This window comes from Epargyreus clarus, unplaced genomic scaffold, assembly GCF_041222505.1.
Source record: "Epargyreus clarus isolate Ecla_fem2 unplaced genomic scaffold, WU_Ecla_fem_2.2 ptg000021l, whole genome shotgun sequence".
Lineage (NCBI taxonomy): Eukaryota > Metazoa > Arthropoda > Insecta > Lepidoptera > Hesperiidae > Epargyreus > Epargyreus clarus.
Window position 1 is genome coordinate 13,140,528 of NW_027332228.1, and position 18,648 is coordinate 13,159,175.

The following is an 18,648-nucleotide window of genomic DNA, read 5'->3' on the forward strand; positions in this document are numbered from 1 at the left end:
AGATTATTATAATATTACACACCTGCTTTAAAATTATCGCCTAAAGCGAAATTCCTCTGGCCCTTGAGGTTCGGTAATAATTACATGTTAGATTTCTTATGAAAAGGTCCGAAAGAGCAGGTACCTGAATTTGGGTTCTATAATTAAGAATCAACAAAAGCGAACCTTTAGTAGATTATAAATGTTTATGTATAATCTGTGATAAGGGATATTTTTATGTCTCATACATTACCAATGTTTTTAATATTAACAAGTTTGTATTAGAATAATTTTGAAGGTGGTAGAACCCTTTGTGGTTCGACTCCGGCGGCACCACCGCCACACCTATTTCTACCTAATAACAGCAGTGTTGGGCGCTGCTGTGTTACGATTTGAAGGGTGTTGTAAGGGAGAAATTCTTTTTCGAGGCCTACCAGCATAGTCCATAGTCGTAGCGGCGCATGTGGCAGACCTCAGATGGGAATCTAATCTGGGGTTGATTACAGATGTCCATGGGCGGCAGTAGCCTTTTACCATCAGATGGACCGCATGCTCGTCTGCTACTCCTATATTATAAAAAAAACCAAACATATGTATAATTACTCTACTGATGAGCACTCAGGTTCACCAGGTTATATACAAATTGCGGCAGTGTGTTTTTTAGTTTTCTATAATATTATCTTTTATACTTCATACTATCCAGATAGCTAGTGTTTTTACAGTCCAACTAACGTTAGGTGTCTGAGCCAATTGCATAGGGCTGAGTTAGAACTCCCCTTAATGTGTTCCCTTCGTCGGTCAAACCTGTAAACAGCAGCGCTAACACCCATCCTAATGAAGAAATAGGTATCATGGTGATGCCTCTGGATTCAAAAGCGCTAAAGCTTCTACCATATTTATTTGTTCCTTCTTTTGTATAAAATAATCTGCAGTATAGCATAACCATAGATTAGTAGAGATTACTCACTCCTAACAAGAAAATATACCCAGTTTCGAGAATTGAAATAGTTGCGTAAAAAAGTTTTGCCACGTCTCGGTGCTAAAATGTCCCTAAAATATTTGAAATAATAATTTATTTATTATGTAAATTACGCAGTATTAGTTATTTATTCGTAAATTTTCTCTAAAATGTTTTTATTTGTCAAGAATTCGAAAAAAAAAATTACTAATAAGCCGTTTGTGGCTTCATTCAATTTTAAGGCGGCGAAGTATCTTTACTAATCTATGAGCATAACTTAATCAACGTTAACGCTCTTGAACAATTTCAATGTACAATCATTAAAAGGGAATTCAAAACGCCCTGTTTCCTTTGTTTTTTAACATGCCTTATTGAAGTGAGCAGCCTGTTATTATGCAACTCGAATTCATCTCGAACCGATGATTACAAAGAATGAATGGTCTCAGTCCCATAGCTTTTAAAATGCAACCCAATAAATATGGGGAGAGAGTGAGTAATTAATTGGTTGGTTTCGTACCAATTATATGACGATAAGGAGTACCGAACGAAACTGGTTTCTGGGGGTCTATTCTGTACGTTCGTCAATGTTTCAGATTCATTCTAAATTAAGCGGGTTGGAATATTTTTGTAAGTTAGTATAAATCACTGCGATTGTTTCTTTTTTTTTCAAAATTGTGGCACTGAAATTTATAGAGGTAAAGGACACTTAAATAAGCAATCTGTTAGCAATATGATAACTTATAGTGTCATGTGTGCGAGATATTTGGAGAAAAAATCTTTATATAAGAACATCATTATTTTTGAATCGGCGGCAGTTATGCTGCAAAGCTTCTGCTTGTGTGGTAAATCAATCTGAATCAATTGTCAAATAAAGTCGACCTAAGAGAGTTTACAGGGAAGGATTTAGAGATACCAAAAATTCTTTATTCTTCAAACCTCATCTTAACAGATATCCGTAAGTGTACACAAAATGTCTAAAGCTTCAGCCGATACTACGATTATTATGTGTTCAGAATAGACCTCCTGCCCTGTAGTTCGGATATACGAGCGTCGCTACTGCGAGAATTTGTTGCTTTTCAATCTGGTTGAAGGCGTGTAGGTCTACTATAAAAACGTAAACCACTTTTCTCTTATTGTTCTTAGTACAACATGTTGACTTTTTGTGTGATTTCATTAAACATACGTGTGGGGCGTCTTATGGCAGGATTACTCGTGATCGCCATACTTATTTCTGTTTCGTTGGATTTGTTTCAATTGTGTAGTGACATAAGATATATTTTTAAGCAGTTCGGTCTTTATTTTTATAATATAATAGTTCTCTAGTTATAATTTTCTTCCTTATGCTTTTCTGACCGTGCAAAATTTGGCAGACAATACCCAACATTACTCTATCTATGTCCTTATTTTTTAGTAAATAAAGATTAAATATCAACAAAAAAAGAACAAACGTTGATTAACATTCTGTCCATTCACAATCTCTTAATCGAGTTATACTTTAGTTACAGGCGCGTGTGATAGCGCACGCCATAAAACTCCTGCCATATCATCCCATTTTATCATGTGCCTTTGTTCCCGAATGCTGTGATACAATGAGCTGGTATGATTCAGTTTTGAACGTTTTTAACGCTAAGTTGATAATAGCTCCTATGTCATTTTTTCTTCTATCTTCCTTATTTTTTTCTGAAAACCTTTTCGATATTTGGACGTAAGTAAATTTTGATGAATTCATCCTGGAGGCGTAGCAGACAATAAGACATCTAGATAGGTTTTCTTTTCTGCGTCTGGATTATCGTATAGTCGTCATCTTTGCACAAAACATTGATATTGGGCGAGGAGTCCATTAGTCCTAGTATATTAATTTTGGTTATAATAAGGCTCTTCTAAAACATCTTGCATGGAGTTCTGACATAACCAGTTAGATATTTCTGAGTTCATCCTGTATCTACAGAAAATCTTCAAAAATTACCAGGAAAGATATTCTCTCCAAGAATATAATTTCAATCATCTAGTTATAGGCAGACAGTCTTTTCGAAGATATTCAGCTGGGCTATTCTTTCAGAGAATATAATTTGAAACATCCGTACCGACCCGAAACCGTAGAATTACATAGCCTTCATTTTAACTCGAGTATAGTAAGTCGGAGAATTTTGTTGCAAAAGTTCGTTGATATTGAATATTTAAGAGTGGGATGCCCTATTTCATGCTTTGAAACGTTTATCCTATTTTTAATGAGTACTATTTGAGACCTTTTCACTTTCATTATGAATCCCTAAAATGTCTGGTCTTAAATTAAGACTAAGACTAAGACTTTAATTAAAAAATTTAAATGTGTATTTATCGTGTTGTTGTTTGTTGCTATGATTCATTTTTGGTTGCAAGGGATGTTCATTTGATTTAGGTAATCTCCTTAGTCTAATTCAAATCAATTCAGTCAATTTATGATTCTAGAGTCCCTGGAACTATCCAACTAACTCAACTAACATCAGTAATAATATGTTTTTGTTACATTCAAGCTAAGGGTTTTTGCAGAGTTAAAATACGAAAGCATCTCGAATGACTCCGGGGTCCAAACTGGGCAATTTGTTCCGCGTTAGATGTTCACTGTAAGCTTTTTTCGACCCTCCCCAAGCCCGGGGCGAACTACCCTTTCCAGGGTCCGCAGTTACGCCGTAAATATTGATGGCTTTATCCCGTTACCACCGTTCGTGTAAAGATCTGCCTCTACCCTTTTTCAATGACCCTCGACTTGTTTAACATTGTAGGAAGATGTTTGCTTACACTTGCAGTAGGTTTGAAAACGAGGTCTTTTGGTTAAGTATTGATAGAACCATTAAGATGGATTAATAGCCCAATGTATTTTTCTTCTACATTTAGGCCTTCTATATTTATTTTGGCGTCTTAATTTGTTTCAAGGCAACAATAATTTATGAATCTGAAACTTAGGACTGTTCCCTTTTTTCCTTCTTTTTTCCTATGCCAAGAAATCAAACGTTTATCTTTGTCCTTTAAAGCCGATTGTAGCTTTATTATTATAATATACTCGTATTGTTTTAGAAGAAAATTATAAAATTACCTATAGATCCATAGTTGATACAGTGGGTATTCGTGTATTAAAACTACCAAAAAGTAGTTATGTTCTAAATAACTGCCATTTGCCATAATCATCGTAATTATGAGATTATTTGGGTGATAACAAAACAAAAACTATTTGTATATTTGTCCACGTAGAATGAATTCATGAACTAGGTACTTCAAAATATGTAATGTGTTTGCGTCAGTGTTTTTAAACTCTATTTAATTATTTATTTTAAAATCATTAACAATGACGTATTTTTCCACGTTTTATATTAGCTTCACTTGTATGTTTGCCAGTGAGTAACTCCGTTTTTCAGTAGAAATTTTACACAGCGTTTTTGATCGTAATAACAGAATAAAAATGCAAAATAATCGCTGGAGCATGACTCTTGAATACAAAAGTTCAGTGTTGTACAATTGATCATATATAAATCTATGTAGTTTAGAATAATATTTGATATGATTCCAAAGCACCACCGTCAATTTTAGTCCCACCGCTGGGCACGGGTCTTTTATCGAATTTCGAAATGATTCAGACCATAATCCACCAAGTGCGGATTGGTAGACTTAACACATCTTTGAGTTGTTTTGAGGAAACTCTTTAATAGGAAAGTTTCTTCAACTTATTTTCTGTCATTGTTAAACCACTTCGTAGACCACGTATTTATCTAGTGATAGCCTCTTCTATTTATAGGCAAGGGATGTGTCGGAATAAATACATTAAGACACATTGCGTAGCAAAGTATTATTTTGTTATTCTATTGTAGCAGGTTCTAAATATAATTCGGAACGCTATTTCATAATCCTCTTAACAAAAGATCTTCCTCAATAATTCTGGGTCTGGATACCATCCCAACAAGTATACAATAACCTCATAATTCCTTTAGGTCTTCACAATTGAACAGTTTCCATAACAATATTCACTGAATTGTGAAATTCATTCCAAAATAAACCAATACCTCTACGTTCTCACCTAAGATTGAAAACTGTACCGACGTAATACTAACATTGAAATAGTATTAAAATAGACTCCTAATTCAAAATATTTAGACGGGGCAAAATATCTGCTGGGCACGGGTCTCCTGTCAGTGTGAGAATCAGCAATGCATGTCTCAATCGGCGGGGCATGTCCTCGGCCCCGCCGATTGAGAGTCAGTGATTCAGTCATCATGATATCACGTTTTTTTTATAATATAGGAGTAGCAGACGAGCATGCAGTCCACCTGATGGTAAATGGTTACTGCTGCCCATGGACATCTGTAAGCAACCTCAGATAGGATTAGATATTCCTAACTGAGGTCGGCCACAGATGCGCCGCTACCCCTGAAGACTAAGCTGGAACGCCTCGGAAAAGTCTGTACCCTTACCACACCCTTCAAACCGGAATATAGCAGCGCCTAACACTGCTGTTATTAGGTAAAAATAGGTGTGGTGGTGGTGCCGCCGGAGTCGAACCACAAAGGGTTCTACCACCTTCTAAATTGCTCGTCTATGACAGAAATCTATCAGATCGATAGTCGCATCACCAAGTTCTTCAAACAACTTCACATCTTTTCATCCATAAATAAGGGTGAGTTTGATAACCTTTTTAAGATCTGGATCTTACTCTTCCATACTGTATGCAGATTGGTGGAGAGTTTACACATCCATGTGCAAGTTATTTGCCGTCTATTTCTTTACTTCGTCAATAAATTTGAACATGAGGCTAATATTTCACTTCCCACAAAGATGTATTCGTTTTCTTTCTATTCTCAACACAAACGTGGTTAAAATATGGGGGAAAATTTCTTCAAAGTTCGCCGGTAAATTCGTCTATTTGACGGGAAAGCGAAAATTCTGGCTTTATTTATTGGAGCCGTGCTTGAGCATCGATCCTTTTATACCAAGTGTTTGCTATGGTGTCCCTAATTTTTTAAGGAAATTGTGGACGGAAATATGTCTGAAAATTTTAGTATTATATTGCGGACTGAAATATTGATGGTGTTAAAGTGAATATGCATGTAGTCCTATGACGTTATGTTTTACTGTCGTCAATGGACATCGACAAAATCAAAAACGAAATTCGAGGTCAATCCGAACGAGCCCTTTTTTTCTCAAAAACGAAATTTGAACAACTATGAAGAAAAACTATATTTGAAAAGTACTATATTGGCACTGTGTGGTTCGATCGGTGAGGTACCATCTCCAAACTTATTTCTAGGTCTAAGTAGTTTTTTGAGCTTCGATGAAAAGGTGTGCAATTGTGCATAGCGACAGACAAATGAGACAACCATCTTAAACCTCAGGAGATCAGGTAGAACTCGTGTCCTACCTTAAGTTGGTTACAGAAGCCCATGTGCGGCAGTGATCGTCAAGAGGACTGCTTGCACGCTACTTCTGTATTATAGAAATGGATGGTTCCCGTTAATATATGTTACCTGGTCACCCTACCCGGTCGACTCAATGGTATAAATAACTTCTGATGCGGATTTCAAATCGACAGCCCTTGACGAATCCTTGTCAAGGCATTAAGCGCGTTTAAAGATAAAGAATGTGGCGAAATAAATCCTTGAAGGATTCCTAATGTGACTTTTTCCACTTAATGTAAGCTTTTGTTGGATGAAGCGATTTTATTTGGGGTAGGTTCTTTCGCCGCTTTTGCTTTATGTTGTTTTGTTTCCTTGTCGAGCGTATGTATGTATGTACATATATCTCATTCTTTGGCACGCCCTACGTCCCATATGGCTTGCCGGATTTTAACATATAAGGTGTCGCTAGATTCGTCTACAATATGGGAGTAATGTAGACTATATTACTTCTCAATAAATTATTTTACAGCAGCCAGGTTTTATTTTCCTTAACAATTACTAGTTATTAATAGATTTGCAAGTATTCACAGTACTCGTGATATATTTGAAAATCCTTCAATTTGAATTTAGGTCAAGTACTGGCAGCAAGTCTTTTTGTCCCATTGTTGGGCACGGGCTTCCACAATTGGGGGAGGCCTGAATCATACGCTAACACGTGACCCCATAACGAAAACAATAAGGCCTTAAACAGCGAAATTTCAATAAGACACCCCCCTTATACTTATACTCATGTATGTTGTGTGCGTACTTAAGTGTAATTCACATGTGTATACGTAGTACGTACTTACGCGTGTTTGTGTGTATGCCGAATAACAGTCAAATATTAACTCTATGAAATTTAATGGTGTTTCAACTGCTAAACAAACATTAGAATCCTATTAGGCTTAGTGTGTTCAGAGTAAATGTTTCGACACACATTTAATTTTATCCCAAGCGGAGTATACTTGATCGTATTAAAGTAAATATTTTCTAAGTGTTATAGTATAAACAAGTTTAGGAGGTATTCGAAACGTTTCATTTACATTGATCTAAATTATACATTTAAATAAAACTGAGTGTTTGGTAAGTTGATGATCATATTTATTAATATAGTTGATAATGATAGTCTAATAGTTGTTAAATAAAGCCGAAAATACTAGTGCAATAGTGTATGTGCAATTATACTAGAGTACTATAGGAAAATGTTCAATGGGTACAGTATCAAGTTATTCTAGTTTTTTTGACATCACGTTACATGCGTCTTACCATGAATAAATACGGTCACTAGGAATAAAATCTTCCTATGTAATATTATATTCTGCTTGATTCACATGTAGGCCACAAACCAATTTCATGTCTCAACTCAAACAAAAGTTCATGGTCACCTCAAGTGTAAGTCAGCAGGCATTTTCATGCTTCCGCCGAAGCACAAGAAATTTACACTAGAAATAAGTGGCGGTGGTGTTTAGTTTTGCTCATTTTAAGACCGAGAGTAGTAGATTCCGACCATTACACAGATATAAGTGTAAAATCTACTCACGGTCATTTGGCGCAGCGAGGCTCGCCGCGCTCCACGCCACCAGCACTAAAATCACTACCTTTACCGAAGCCATTGCGACACTGCGTATGTTTACACTAAACACCTTTATATAATGACCGTGGCTGCCCACGGCCATTAGCTCCATCCGAAGGCCTTGGCAATTGGATAATAGCGCATCATTGTTGTGGGCATGTTATTGTTGTGTAAGTACTGGACGCGTGCTACGGTTAGAACTAAATGGTACTGTGATCTTTGTTAATGGAATATTTAGTAGACAATTCTAAGGGATTTTAAATAAGATTTAAGTGACAAATGAGAATAGCATATTCCAACTAAATTGGTAGTAATCTATTGATATTGGTAAACAGGTGGTAGAACCCTTTGTGGTTTCACTCCGGAGGAACCACCGCCACGCCTATGTCGGCCTAACAGCAGTGTTAAGCGATGCTATGTTCTGGTTTGACGGGTGTGCTAAGGGAGATACTCGTACACGTTCCGAAGCATTCCAGCTTAGACCTTAGGGATAGAGCATCTTTGTCCGATCTCAGTTAGGAATCTGTAACCAACTCTATACTATATAAAAGAGGTTCTACATAAATCTAGTCACAGGTCACAGCCAATCCTAAGAACTAAGCTATTATCAGATGTCTTAGTCAAATTTACCAATTTTATGAAGTAAACAGTTTTACACGAAAGAAAAAATGCATGAGTAAATTAAAGATGAACAGTAACCGTGTCTTAACATAGGATCAGAATAACGATTTTGGATGTTTTTGGTAACTTCCTCCTGGAATAAAATGTAGGCATAAGGCACAAGGATATTATGTAAAGCTCCATACATCACAGCCGACGTCGTTTCATTCCGCGAAACTTGATTTGCATAAACTTTACGCGTAAAATTGCAGACAAAGTTAGGCAATGAATCATAATTTTGTTTAAATTTTTGTTATAGTCCAGTGCCTACGAACTTACAAACTAAGATGTAACGTTGTCGCAACACATTGTTCCGCTGCTGGGCACGTGTCTCTCAATCTTCATCGCGCTGGCCAAGTGCAAATTGGTAGACTTCACACATCTTTGAGTTCTGCGGTGTGCAGATTTATTCTCGATGTTTTCCTTTACCAGTATATAATTATTGTTTTGGCATATGTACTGTTATATTCAATATTCCTTAGAATTATACTGCCGAACTCATCATGCCTAATTAATATATAACGCCTTGCAACCATGTGGCCGGCAGTTGCACCTAATCCGCGTCCGCGAAACATTTAAATTCAATATTATAAAAGAAAAGGGGATAATTTTTCTGTAGTTTTTAAAGACATTAAACCAGTTGTGACATCAGTGTGTGTGTGTGTTTTTTTTTTTTTAAAGACAATCAGGGGTTGCCGCTTAACAGTACATACTAGTAACTTTGAAAAATGAGAGGGATTCGAACCTTGGACTGAGGTTTCAAAACAAACATCACAACAAAGACAAACAAATAACTAGTCAGACTAAATTCCGACTGTTGCATTAATTTCTGCAAAACAAACCTAGCGTCCGCTCAGACAAATATCGCAACAAAATAACTCCCACTACCCCTAACAGGGCTATTTGTCCGTTACGGCATGTTAAAGTTAAAACCCGTCGCAATCGATACAAATGCGTTGCACGGTTGCCAACCATCTTTAGGGGATGCTACCCTAAGCAGACAACCCTACGTAAGGCGCAATTACAACCCCGCAGCGAAGCGCTACTTTTGCTGTTTAAACGACAGACGCTTTTGTTTTATCCAATTTTGTACGTTTTTTGTGGCGGACGCCTAATAAGCGGACGTACAAGCGTAGCGATAAAAAGCGCTGTTTTTGCTATGTGCTACAAAGAAGGTAACATTTGAAAATACTCGCAATCACTTCGCCGATCAATGACGACTATGTAAATGTTCACGTAAATTCCATATTCCTTTGATTCATCGATAAACCTGCACGGAAATCGTAAACTATTATGGCGAGTACCGAATACATCCGTGTAAGTTATTTCATTTGCGCACCTAATTGTCTGTACTCGACGAATATCTAAACGGCGAGTGTCTGAACTACATATTTATATTGGTTTGTTGTAGGACAATCTAAGAAACTAGAACGAAAGATGAAACTTTACATAAAGATAAAATGTTATATATAGAGATTTGCATAAAATCCCGAAAATATATGAAAATATTCACAATCATTTCCGAAAACAGTAAACCATGCATGGGGATGCATGCTGTCGGAAACTCGTAAATAAGCAGGGAAATTAATCACGTTTTAAGGGTATTGTATGAGGGTGAATGCTATCGGTAGATCGTCGTAAATAAGGGAAATTAATGATGAAATATAACTGTACTTTTGAATTCCCGATTTTTAGCAGATTGTAGAGGGTAATGTTTTTCGAGCGTATGTATGTAGGTATATCTTATTCTTTGGCATGTCCTATAGCTTAAACGGCTTCACGAATTTGAATGTACCTATGAGGTGTCGTTGGATTCGTCTTAATTAAAATAAAATAATTTTCTGATTTTTTATAGCAAACATGGTTGTTTTTGAAATTATACTACTTTTGAGGCGTTTGGAGAAAATTATAAGAGTGATTTGTATAAACTAAAATTGACGCCATATTGTTAGTACGAGTATATAAATATTGAAAGATTGCGTGATACGATTCCATGGGATGAATAATGTGTTTTACATGTTGTTCTTATTAGTGATCGAAGGTTGTGTCATATCAATTTGTAACATTTTTTTGTTTTGTATATGTCCATCATTTTATAATAGTTATACTTGCGCGTAGAATGTGAAACATGCATTCTTTTATATTAAATGCGCTAAAGAAGCATAACTTCTCCCATGCGTACATATTATTTATACGAGTATGTATTTTTAATGTTTTGTGAATGTGCGTGCAACTCAACATATCAAGATGGCTACCGTTAGTTTTTTGCTGCTGACAGCTCACGAAGGGTTGCAATTTGTTTTTGAAATATTTGGACAGTTTGGACACAATGCAGCCCTTGCGGCTAGACAGCGCAATTGCTTTGTAATGAAAGGGGGAGTTAGGACTTTGTGGGTTTTACCAAATTGCATACGTTTGCGTGGCAGAACTTTAACTGTAGATGCAAGATGAAGATAAATAATTAGCAAAGCGCAACTCTGTCTATCTATAGATAAAGCGAATAATTAATTTAAAAAATCAAAATACCCGACTGCCCCAAAAAGCCTGAAGTAGAATTTCCAAAAGCAGTGAAATAGGCATTTCATTATTTTTATCCAGAAAGCCAAATACAAAGTTTCATAGTAGGTGTCTGCTTCAAAAACAAAAAATCTTCAAACAATATTATCATATTTTATCCTCGTAGTGCTCATTTACGCTATATAAAGAACCTATGTGTAAAATTCCAACACGCTTAAGTTCAGCGGTTTCCCTTTGCGTTGATCTCTGGCACAGCAACTCTCTCATTTAGTCAGACAGTCATCTCGATGTGTGTATACGAGTATATATGTACTAGCTACTCTACTACTTAGGGGTAAAAAAAATAGATAGTGGCCGATTCTAAGACCCACTGAATATGAATATAAAATTTGGTGAAAATCGGTGAAACCGTTTCGGAGGAGTACGGTAACTTAAACGAGAATTTTATATAAAAGATATATTATATAATGTATGTGTAATCTCCTCTTAATTTCCTTTGTTTTGACATCCTACTCGATAGGTTTGATGAACTTTTTTTAAAACGTGTTACTATTTCGTGAAAAGGTCCACCATTTCCGGTCTATAATATATTATATATATATATATATATATAACTTCAGTAATTCAAAGTTACGGTCATTATTTTACCTCGTTAGAGGTAGAATTTCATTATTTTTATCCAACAAGCCTGATACAAAATTTCATAGTGTTTGCTTCAAAATTGACGGTAGTTCAAATGTACTTTTAACCCTTATTTTACCCTCTACAGGGTTGATTTTTTGGATGTGGATAAATAAGTGCGTCCTTGTTCCTATCCAGAAAGCCAAATACAAAATTTTATAGTAGTTGCTTCAAAATTTAAGGATTTCAAAAAAACTGTTTTCCCCTATTTTACCCTCTTAAGGGTAGAATTTCCAAAAGGCTTTTCTTAGTACTTATTCACGCTATATAGAGAACCTATGTGCTTAATTTCAGAACTGTAAGGTCCTTAGTTTAGGGTGTACGTTGATTTCTGAAAAATGAAAAAGTCATTTAGTTAGTCAGTCAATCAGTCACCTTGCTGTTTTATATATATACAAATATGTTTTTATAATCTCCGTTTAATTTCCTTTCATTTGATACCCTACTTGATAGGTTCGGTTAACTTTTTTTTTTACATGTGTTACTATTTCGCGCCAAAAATCCGCCATTTTGTTTTTTTTTCACTAAGACCTATCTAAGGACACTCGGGTCATTGAGACAAATAAAATGACACCTTAACTGTTGAAATTCATCCAGCCGTTTGTTAGATCGGATCAAATAAATAAAGACAAACATACAAGATACGCGCGAAAAACATAACCCTTCCTTGGCAGTCGGGTAAAAACGACAATAAATATCGGTTTCTCGCGACCTCTGTTTATGTTAACATACGAGGTGTCGTTGGATTCATTTTAATTGTGAGAGTTACATAAGTTAAAGGACAATGCCCATGAAAGTATAGACCGCCGTCCAGAATTGCATCAAATTGAAACTTGTTGTGGACGATGTATAATTAACCAAATACTATCACCAATAATTATTTTTTAGATCAGCACCCGGGTTCTGAAGTTATTTACCGAAATGTTACATAACCTTAAAATCGAAAATATCCGACGATAGATTGATGGTCGATTTTAACTGATAGTAGGTGCCTAAATAAAATACCGCCATTTTAATTTTTAAGAACAACAATCAACATTTCGTCTTATTTTATCTTAAATGGAACCCCCTTGTTCAAAGAAACTATTCTGATCGACAAACTATGTAAAAAAATCAAAAAATAATTTCAATATTACTTTCATTTTGATGCATGAGAAAAATCATTAGTCAAAACACTAATAGATCTTATTGAATTCCGAGTATAAAATTCCGCCATTTTAATTTTTAAGATCAACAATCAACATTTCGTCTTATTTTATCTTAAATGGAATCCCCTGTTCAAAGAAACTATTCTAATCGACAAATTATGTAAAAAAATCAAAAAATAATTTCAATATTACTTTCATTTTGACGCATGAGAAAAATCAGTACCAAGAATGGGCATTCTCTTTTATTAGCAGTTGGATTTTTTTTATAATAGTTATGTTTATTGTTCAAAGCAACGCTAGTGATTTTAAATGGTATGAGATATGAGTCGTTACAATTTTTATTTGGTGTGTCAACGCATTTTTCACAAACCACAGACATAACTTTAATTGTAATGTTAGGTCCAGATTTGCATTTTTAACAAAAACATATTATTTTTGTTATAGAATAAGAAACAAATGCCTATTCTTGGTTTTAGTAGTATCGTCTGAAATCCGCGTCTAACTCTACTCAAGGAAAGGTGAACAAAATACCCATTACCCAATTTAACTTAATAAAAATTATAGTTAACATTGTGCGAGTTCATTTCGAGGTAAACTGAGGTCGTTAAACCAATAACCCCAGTGTTTCGTACATTACGCAAGCCCGGCTTGTCTAGACAAATAATCTCAATGAAGCTATAAATATCCACTGTTATGTAATGACGTATGCAACAGTCTGTTATACGTGTGTGTCATATAATCGAATGCTAAGAATTTCTTTGACAGCCTTTAGAATCAAGTTAGAAGACTAAGAGAGGAATTTGCGCGGTTTTCATATAATATAGGAGTAGCAGACGAGCATGGAATTCATCTGATGGTAAGTGGCTACTGCCGCACATGGACATCAGTCATCAACTCCAGATTGGATTAGATTCCTACCTGAGGTCTGTCATGGATGCGCCTCTACCCCTGTAAGTAATCACTATCATAGGTGCTCCATTTAAAACAGGGGCTACCTAAAGTCTATATAAGGATTATAGATGCGTTGCCATAATAAAAGTAAAAACCGTATGTCGAATCGAAGGGTTCACATATAAAAAATATTTTTACTATGTTATTATATGTTTCCTTTAAACTTTTATTTTTACTTCTGCTGTGTATTAATTTGTGTAAATAGAATGTTATTTTTATTCTTTTGTGAATAAGTTTTACATCGCATGTCACCTATTACTAGATTAATACTCAAAGCGTATGTTTTATTAATGGCATATGTAAAGTAGTACCTTTTTTTTTTTGTTACCAGGGGGAAACCTTCAAAAGGTACCCTGTGCCGTAGGAGCGGCACGGGGTTATGTGGGATTCTTACCGCACTAAAACCCCCGCGGTGCCCGTCCTCTGCGCTGCGTAGAGGACTCCGGGATCTCCAGAGGAACGCAACCGGAGTCCTCTTAGCGCGTTGCCCCATCGGGCTCCTCCCAGGTGAGCGTGACGCTCGCCACACCGTCTGGTGTGCACAACGGTATGCGACCACACATACCGCCGTCCTTCCCGGGGTCGCTGTCCGGGCGGTTCGAGCTCCCACTCTTACGACCCGCAACCCCGGAAGCCCATTTTAGTCGCCTCTTACGACAGGCAGGAGATACCGTAGCCCTATTCTGGTCCCGGAACTACAGGGACATGTAAAGTAGTTCCTACTGAATTTACTATACGAAAACTAGTCAAACTAGTACAACCAACGACAGAATTAAATTTGAAACAAGATAGTCTTGGGTCCAGTCATGCTTTTATTGTGCTTGTAAAATATTAATGGCCGTAAAGAGATTAAAACTTGTCTAGAGGGAGCCTAGGCACTTAGCCCCTCGGGACTATGAAATGGTTTATGGCCAACAAAGTAGTCAGGGTAGTTTTATACGGATAGTCCTAAAACTAAAGGACAGCACGCAGAGGATAATTTAATGACCTAAGTTAGACTTTAATTTTGTTTGAGTTGGTTGTTCGTTTTATTTTGTGCCTGATTTTTTATTTATTTTTATATTTCTATCTTGGGATATATAATGTACGATTTTTTTATATTGATATATTATTGACTATTTTACAAGTAAAAGAAATTGTTTCGTTCTTTTTGTGCCTGTCTACTTGTATCGGTATAATAATTATGTAAATAGGTTTTAAACATTATCTCCAATACAAATTTAAAAAACCAATACATATTTCCAATCCAAATATAATCCAATTAAGATACTTGAATATTCATTTACATTTAAGATTATCTAAAACTACTTGCGCCGTATCGGTCATTTAAAATACGATACATACAAAGCGTATTCTATTTTATTTAAATTCTAAGTACATATTAATGTACAATTGACATCGAAGCCTGATGACGTGCCGTTTGCGTTATAAATTTCCTCCATATTTATTTACTTCGCAGAAAATTAATGTGTACACATCGCATCACAAACAATAAAGTTGATTGTGAACCAGATTTGTGCGTAATTACTTCCTGTGCAAATAAATCAGCATAACAATGAGCACACTCAATTGTTTTATCGAAATGGATCTCACAGTTGTGGGTATACAGAAATAATACATATAATATGTAGGATATATAGAGTGCTACGTACGTCGTTCATACGATATGTCGTGAAATCGAAATGTCTGTCTACTATATTGAGTATATTGATCAAATATCTTTATTAATATTAATGCTTATTTTGTACGATGAAAGATTTTTGATAAATAAATGGGCAAGTGCGAGTCGAACTTGGACATGGAAAGTTCCGTACCATAAAATGTTCACAAATGAATTTTGTAAATTTCAACTGTCTGCTCCCTACGATTCAAGAGAAAAATTGAAAAATACCGTTTTCTTATATGGCGACCCCTATTTATTTTGACCATCCCCATTGACATATGACAGTGGAGGCTTAGTTATAGGGTTCAATTTTTAACCTTTAAGCGCGGAACCCTAAAAACACAAACTTCCACGTAGAAACACCGATTGCGTTCCAATTTACGTGGACTATAAATATTTTTTGTTTCCCCCATTCACAGTTAGCAGTAAAGCGTAAACTTGGCTCATAACTCTGTCGCCGGAAAAACTTTACAACTTAAACTGGATGTTCAGTGAACTTCGTGTTTTGTGCCTACACTCTTTATGAGATGAAGTTTTGTGTTTTATAATGATATTCGGTCTCTATGGTCTAAAATGTGACGTAATTTTAAGCCAAGTTCAAGATATTTCTTACGTAGCGGAGACAAATTTAATTATTCAATTATGAGGAGGTGGAACTATGAGCCAGTTCAGACGTAACAGATATTACTGCGATCGCCCCTAGCTATCGCTGTATATTTTCTTTCTTTTCTTTTTATCGCGTTTCTGATGCTGCTCGGACAATCTTGAGGTTGAGATAATGTTTGTTTATTTTTTATTTGTCACTGACGTAATGTACATTGTACACGAAAAAGATTGACAAACCAGGAGACAGAGAAAACAATAAAGTGTCTTTTCAATTACAGATGAAGACTTTAGTTAGCGTTAACTAGAACTTAATACTTACAACTAGCTTCTTAGCGCCTTTTTCCTGGCATGCAAGTCTCTGTCCGCATCAGTTCTAGACCGCATGCGTGCCACTCGCGTCTTATCAGTTTGAGGCGCTTTTCGCACGCGAGATTCACGCGCACGCGTTTAATTTTATATGCACGTGTACACTGGTCGCGAAAAAGCTTCTAAGAGTTAATTCATCTATGTGGGTGAATGACACATATGCGGACAAAAACCCGCGTTAGAAAAATAAGGGTTTATGCTTATGGTGATGGCAGCAAATTCAGAACTAATGTCTTTCATGCAAACGTATGTATGTCTGCTTTATCGTATAATTTATGTGTGTAAGTAAGAATATAGAAACCCTACACGATTACTATATGCCAGATAAAAGTACGGCTGCCGCCGCAGTGTCAAACTTCTGCCTTTAAAATGTATACCCCATTTCGAGATTACAGAAGACTACCACAATGAAACATATTGTTTGTATGTTACAAAGTTGCAGGAACTTCTGTCATCTCGTAACTTGAACCGCGTCGAAACTACCCTAATAGTTAGTTGTAGGGGGAACTTTAGACGGCACGCAAGGGTTAATTTCTGTACATAGAAGGGTAAATTCCGCGAATCCTTTCAATGTCGCTTATACTGATGTAGTGTTTTTAATGTTTTGAATAGACTGCAATTTAGTGCTTAGGGTAGATTTGCCTTAATCATTAAAGTTATGTCTCTATGTCTAGGTTTGTGAATGGCTGGTAATATTTTTGTGCGTTAATAACGCCTTTAGTTCTATGCTTATGAAATATACTCTTTGCATACGTAATCAAAATGTGGCTTTTGTCATCGTTGAAACTCTAATGAAACCCTACTGTATGAACTGTTCCACTGCTAGGCACAATTATACTCTTAATGTGAGGGTTTTAGGCCAAGCGGTCGTAAGTTTAAAATAATTGTAATTTGCTATTGAAAGGATAAATTTATTTACCGTCTATGCTCATGGAGAGCCCAAAAGCATTTTTTTTGCCAGTCTTTACATCTCTGGTCAAAGTCCTAAAATGTATCCCGTATGAACAAGAGGATCAGGGTACATGCGTAAAAATCAAAAACCCGTAGCTAAATTCGGGTGGAGAATGCCGGTGTGTGTGAGTGGGCGCGGGCGTGTGTGTGTGTGTGCTTTGTGCACACATATACTTTCCTCCCTTTCCCTAATTCCTTTCAACTCGTCACACTAATCTCGTTAGCTGAATTGTCCCCTGCTTTAGAATGCTTCGACAAAGGACTGGCTCCGAGAGGAACGGCAGCTGGACAAAAATACTCCCTAATTAGTACCTACGTGCACACTCGTATTCATTTATATTCTTAAAATAATTATAAATCCACAAAGTTGTGATAATTGTAACTTTTATATGAATTGTAACATAATAATATATCTCTCTGGCGGTAGAGAACTCTCTAGTCTAGTTAATATAGTTATTTGGATTACGACGTTTTAAACCAGAAGTGGATAGGGAGGGAGAAGCGAAGTCTGAAGAGCTAGTCTTAGAAAGGACGGCAAAGTTAAAAAAAAATGGAATACTTTTTTTATGGAGCGCAACAAATTCTTAGATAAATCCTTTCCTTTAGGGTTAAACCCATCTTAAACGAAACCATGCATCACTTGCCATACATTTTAAGATTTCTATGAGTGTCGATGGCCTTAACCCGAAAGAGGTTTTTGTGACCCCATTTTGTGAGGCAAAACAAAAATACGTCAATGAAAGACTTGACATGTCTTTATGCCGAAAATGTCTTCTTTGTGCTTTTATCTGTGGCTAAATTTAGTTCTATGAAACGTGTTTGAAAAGAAAATGCTGACGTGAAATGTTGCTAGACCGATTCCCGTCCGTTTAGATCATTGGGCTCTTCATTGGGACGACACGACACGGCACGACACCGGCACCGATAGCACAACACCAGCAGCTATTTAATAATTTTTGACCGACATTGACAAGACAGCCGAGTTTTCACTCTTAATTATTGAACTTAATTATTTAGCGAAGGATAGTTAATTAATAATAATTTATATATGAGGTGATTGATGAAGTATCGGTCAACTAATATCCACTTACATGGAAGTTTGTGTGCTCACATCACTCATACCTACCTTTTTTTTTCTCGAGGGGGAATCCTTCAAAAGGTACACGACGTCGCGGGAGCGACGCCGGGTTATG

At 36.2% G+C, this 18,648-nt stretch overlaps 1 protein-coding gene across 1 annotated transcript in view; it reads left to right on the top strand.

Annotated features, from left to right (window-relative positions):
• The window catches only part of stan (protocadherin-like wing polarity protein stan), a 282,028-nt gene that overhangs the window by 51,722 nt on the left and 211,658 nt on the right, over positions 1–18,648 (top strand). The gene's annotated exons all lie outside the window — the stretch shown is intronic.